Below are 6,000 nucleotides of genomic sequence, written 5' to 3'. Positions count from 1 at the left end.
CGACCTGGTCTATTATTTCCATATGAATACACCTGGTTGTGTGTTATTCATCAGATATTTGCCCACCGAGCACAGCATGAAAATCACTGCAAACTGACTCAAAGGCTTCAAACTTTTTGTGTAAGAGTCGGCAGAGTTTTGAAGCATACAGTGTTCTGCATGCGGTGCAGCCATCCGTCTGAACTTCCTTCACTTAATTGCTGTTTTCCGCAAAGCTCTGTTCTTATCTCAGCTGTGCCTCACACCTGTTGTGTATCACAGTTACTCTGACAATGATATATTTCACATGTTTTGTATCTTTACTGGCTTTGCATACCAGAACCTTTGTGTAAACCCTTGCCCATGTATATTTTAAGCTCATTTCCTACCATTTCTTTTGAGTTATTTTGAGTGACAGGGGGAACAATCTGTTGATGAAGACTGTTTTTGCCATTATTTGAGGCACACATGGGGTGTTTACCTCAGCCCTGTGAACCTGCAGGTTGCCAAGCATTTAGTTTAGTTGATATTTCTGTCACCGCTGCTGCACCACTCTCTCATGGCAGCGGTGATTGGTTTTTGATAATGGATACACATGCATAACAAGCAACCTCACTTGTTTACCTGCTCAGCTTGATGTCAGCCTCACACACCTTCACAGACACACATGTACTCAGATATAAGCTGGCACTGTCAGTCTTTTAAGACACAGCTGGTGGCTCACTGAAGATCTGTTTTATGCACAACTGTGATAAACAGAATATCTGAGTGAGTGGAGGGATGGAGGGATGTGGACCAAGAATTGAAGGAATGAAGGAGGCATCCAGGAGAGAGTGAGTAGGAATGATACAAAATGGTATAAAAGAGAAAAACAAAATTAAAATAATGTGAAATGAGGAAAATTGCCTGTTAATAATTCAGGTAACACTTTAATAAACTGAAAAAGCACTCAGAGAGGAAGAGCTATTAATCTGTCAATCCTTTCCGCCAAGGCTGTTCATTCCCCCATATGGCGTTTTCAGAAATGCAGCATTTGTTTATTAGTTATTGATGATCTGAAATCACAGGAACACAGGCTGTGGTCATTTAATATAGATGTACCTACAAACAAAATGACCTTGCACTGAACACAGGAGTGTGTTATACATGTATACGATATGTACGGATACCGAATCATGTGACTTAAATATGTAGCGAGTGGCGGGAATTGATGAGATTCGGAAACACCCCCACAATTTAATCAAGTCCTGATAAGTCCACAGTGGTGGATTTGTAGTAGGATCGCAGTCATGTTATTGTCCGCAGGCAGCTGAAGTAGTGTTCATTTGTTGTCTTCGTTACAGTGACGCCGTGTCGCTATCTCACAATGATACAGAAATCTTTAACAAATCCGTGGATCCAGACTATAAGCCACATCACTGCCAAAATTTAATCCCTTGGTCCTTGTGTCATTTCTGACCTTACCTGAAAACTTCATCCAAATCTGTTTTTGAGTAATGTTGTGAACAGGCAGACAAACCAACACTGATTGTCACAAAACTCTGAGGCATTCCTTGGCTGAGTAACAATGATCTTAAATTTTAAAAATGTGTGTATTCCCATGGCAGAAACGTACACAAACATAATTGGCATCTTGTAGTTAAGATTAAATTACTCTAAATTTACCTGTTAATTTGCGCTTTAGTATAATTGAGCCTTTAATTGACATTAAATGACACATGCACTACTATTCAAAAGTTTAGGGTCACTTAGAAATGTCCTTATGTTTGAAGGAAAAGCATTTTTTTCAACAAAGATAACCTTAAATTCATCAGAAATACAGTCTAGACATTGTTAATTTGATAAATGACTATTCTAGCTGGAAATGGCTGATTTTAAATGGAATATCTCCATAGGGGTACAAAGGAACATTTCCAGCAACCATCACTCCTGTGTTCTAATGCTACATTGTGTTAGCTAACGATGTAAAAAGGCTAACTGATGATAAGAAAACCCTTGTGCAATTATGTTAGCACATGAACAAAAGTGGGAGATTTTTTATGGAAAACATGAAATTGTCTGGGTGACCCCAAACTTTTAAACGATAGTGTAACTTTACTTAAAGAACATGTGAATAAATTGTACATTTGAAGGACAAAAGTCAGTGTTAAGAAGGTGTTACATACAGGCATGAACTAACAGTGACGTCACCCGTTGGTTTCAACGCCGGGAAAATGAAGCCCGGATTTTGCTACTTCCTGGTCGCCGTTTTGGATTTTTTGGAGCCAGTGACGTAAAAAGTGTCATCAAACAGGCTGGACCGGAGAGCAACTAGGGGCAGGATTGGCTGAAGACTCTCTTATCCCGCCCACATTTTACCGCAGAGGCTTCTGTTGCTGTCTGTCAAGTATAGCCACGCCCCCTGGCTCTGCCAACTTTAACGATTTATTTAAAATTCAGTATTGATTTATTTTAAGATCGGCCACCTGATCTCTCATTTTGACCATGAAAACTAACAGGAAAAAAATCCTGAGCCGTAGAACATCAGTCTATCAAATTTTATTTTTTCCAAAAATGAATTGGGGTCTATAGAGAAAAAGCTTTTTGGAGCCAACCCTAGCGGACGGCGTGATATTGCAAGTTTTTGACACTTCCGGGTTGGCTTCAATTCTGGAGCCAGATTCTATGTCCACTATATATACAGTCTATGGTTACATATAATTACAGATGGAGTTTGTGGATCTGAAAAAAGACTGTTATTGTTTAGCTTTATCACCCCAAGACACCCACGCTGGGTATCTTGGGATGGTAAAGCACACAAGCTGGAAGCCCAGTTGTCAGAATGCTTGGTTTGAAGAGCCAAGGCTGTGTACGAACACTGCATAGTTTGTTTTCCGTTGACGATTTCTTGACCATCTTATCCATATGTTTCAGATTGTTGGAATGTCCAACGCTGCCTATAGCCAAGATTTTCTACAAACTGATGTCTCCTTCACAATCTTCATGCTGTGGTCCTTTCTCTTGATGCCCACTCTGACAAGGTCACCGATTCCATCGGTTGAAAAACGCCCCCAAAGCATCACATTCTCACCACCGTTCTTGACCATGTGGATCGTATTCACAGGGTCAAGTGTCTTCCTTTCTTTTTCAAGTGAAAACCATGTCCCCTGTATCCAAACAGCTCCTTTTTCTTTCACATCCAGCCACAGAGATGACTCCCAGAAACCTTCTTCTTTGTACAGCTGAGCTTTTTTTTGTCTGTCTCGGACAATCGGAGTCATCCTTGCTCAGCTGTCATGGAGACCAGCCTTGTTCAGTGTCAGATTGAGACATTGCTACCAAAATTGCTCAGATTCATCAGGGTAACCTCGGCGGTGATCCCTGCGTTCTTCTTGACCTCCACTGTTATTGTCACTTTGACCACCGGCACCGGAAATTGCTTTATAGCTTTTAGCCATCTTATGAGCAACAAAAATGTGAAACTGGAGGTCCTCGCTGAGCCCTTTGGTTTTAGATATGACCTGCCATCGACTAGTTATTGACTCAAGAACTATTGCATCAGTTGTTCTCAATATATAATGAATCAGGTTCTTCTGGATGCTAAAGAACCTGTAATTTTTGAAAATATTGTGATGTTTACAAGGATTTCCAATAATTTTGGTCATGGCATATAAGTAATATGTCTTATTGTCGTTTTTCACTTGTTTATGTTTTTTCTAACGAGGAGAAATTTTCAATATCCAAGTACCTGTAGAATTTTACACAAGCAGAGACAAATTTATAGAAGCTTAACACATGTCGTCAATGCATTTGCCATCATGAAGGCTTGGTATAAAATAAACTCTACTCAACTGGTACAACATTTCTCGTCATTTGCGTCCTTACTCGGTTCAACCTCTCTTTTCTAAATTCTCTTCTTGTCTTTATTTGCATCTTCTCTTATTCTGCTCATTGTCTCGTATCTCCCTTCCTCTTTCTCTATTTTCTTTTGTTTGGTGCAGATCTCTCTTTTTCTTTTCTGTACAGCTTCTCTTTGTTGTATCTGTGAAACTGCCGTGCCTTCCAAGGTGATGCTTTCTGTTCCTTCAAAGAGAAAACTTCAGTCTCTTCTGTGTTCTTGGGTTTAGTGTCACAGTGTTTTGCCTTTTTTCTGACATCACTTCTAGCGTTACATATCCAATCCTACTAATTTTCTTACTAAAATACACTTCTGCGTTGTTAAAACTGCAAATAAACAGCTGAAGAATATGCTAATTTTTCAGGGCTTTGGGTAGGGATGCAAAAAATATCTGGAGTTATCTTTTCTTTTAACCACCTTGCCAAGAAAAAGCCTAATTGTGCTGATTGCAGTAGTGCTGATTTTTAAAGCAAGGGCTGATTCAAATGGAAATTTCATACAAACGCGACTCTAATCTGATAGAATGTATCCCAAAGATGAAATGTAATGATGTGTCGTTAAATGGTGGCTCATTCTTAATGCTGTGCCATTGTTACCACATTCAGGCCATTCTTGGCACAGTTACTACATGCCAGAGCTGATTCTGTGCCAGAGTCTTGAAATCACATCTGGGCCAAATTGGTTCGCTAAGTGGACATTTTTTTTGTTTAACACCATTTCTCCATCTTTTCTCCTTTTTCATGCAAGCGGACAGTTACTCTGACGAGCGGACAGCCATACAATTACCTTTTTCCTCTCGAGTACATTTGATTTGCCACAGGTGAGCTTCACAGATTCAACATTGCCTGACATATGCACAGCTAACGTGATTCCATCTGAGTTCATTCCAAATTTATTTTATTCCTGGCAGCCTTGCTAAACCCAGCAGGTCTTTTTTTTTCTTTTTTCCTGATTTCTCCGACTGTGATCAATGTCATTAATGCAGAGACAAAGTGATAGCAAGTTGGGATTTCATGATTTATGCTAAAGGGCCCTGCAGAAGAGAGGCGTTTTAGTTGGTGATAAGGCAAGTGGGGATAAGCAGAGGAAGAAATAAGGAGAAGGAACAACACATCAGTGATTTTTTTTTTATATACAGCTGCTTGGTTTAAACAGCAGGAGATCACACTTACTGGGTGCACTCACACACACAGTGTTTGCAGGAACAAAATACCGAAATAAATACATGCAAAAACACATGCTATATGTTTACATGCATAAACACATTCCCACGTACACCAGCACATGCTCGCTCGCATGCCAGCGCATCCCTGCAGACTTCCTCTCCTCCTCTTCAGTCGGGTTGACAGCCTTTAGATAAATCACTCGTCGGAGCAGCGAGCGAGCGAGTTGGCTGTTCTACCAATTATTTTAATGAGAACATAAGCTCGCCCAATTCATCTGAGCTGCGTTCAAAGTACCCCCCTCAGGGAAGACAAAATCCTGCTGCTTAAAGAGTTTTGTTGGCTCTTTTGTTTTGCCTCAGAAAATCGGTTATGAAACAAAAAAACTGTTTTGTTTACATGTCAGATTTACTGGGATGAAAATGTCTGGTGTTGCTGCATAGAAAAAAATACCGCAAACATCCGGATGCATACTTGGTCTGGAAGTGCTGCCAAGAAGCCTGTTGGGTATATCAAGGAGCTATAGTGAGATTGTTAGAGATAGGACAAATCAGTTCTTATATGTGGTTGTTAACTTGGTTGGAGGTTCGATTCTTTGCACAGCTTGAGGAAGCTAAGAAGTGTAATACAGCTGTGTTCTGTTATCCTGTAAAACGCATATAAGCTTTTCCACAAGGGGACACCCACGGCAGCGAAAGCCTTCTAAAGTTAGAAAAAGACTACCATTATGGTTAAAGAAAAACAGTGTCAGCTTTTTGTAGGGCAAGGACAGAAGGGTGACAAATTAAAGGAAAAAACGTGAACTCTTGACCCCTACAGTGAGATGACTGAGTGGTTTTGTCATGTTGCGGAGAGACTTTACTGGCATGGTTTGGATCTGTGTGTCCCAGTAAGGCTTGATCATGTGGACACTGGATGCAGATTTGTTGAAAGCTGCCAGGACTCTGTACATGTCCACTAAGCTGGAATCTATGTATTTCA

Source organism: Acanthochromis polyacanthus, chromosome 5 (genome assembly GCF_021347895.1).
Source record: "Acanthochromis polyacanthus isolate Apoly-LR-REF ecotype Palm Island chromosome 5, KAUST_Apoly_ChrSc, whole genome shotgun sequence".
Classification (NCBI taxonomy): Eukaryota; Metazoa; Chordata; class Actinopteri; family Pomacentridae; genus Acanthochromis; species Acanthochromis polyacanthus.
This window is presented reverse-complemented; position numbering follows the sequence as displayed.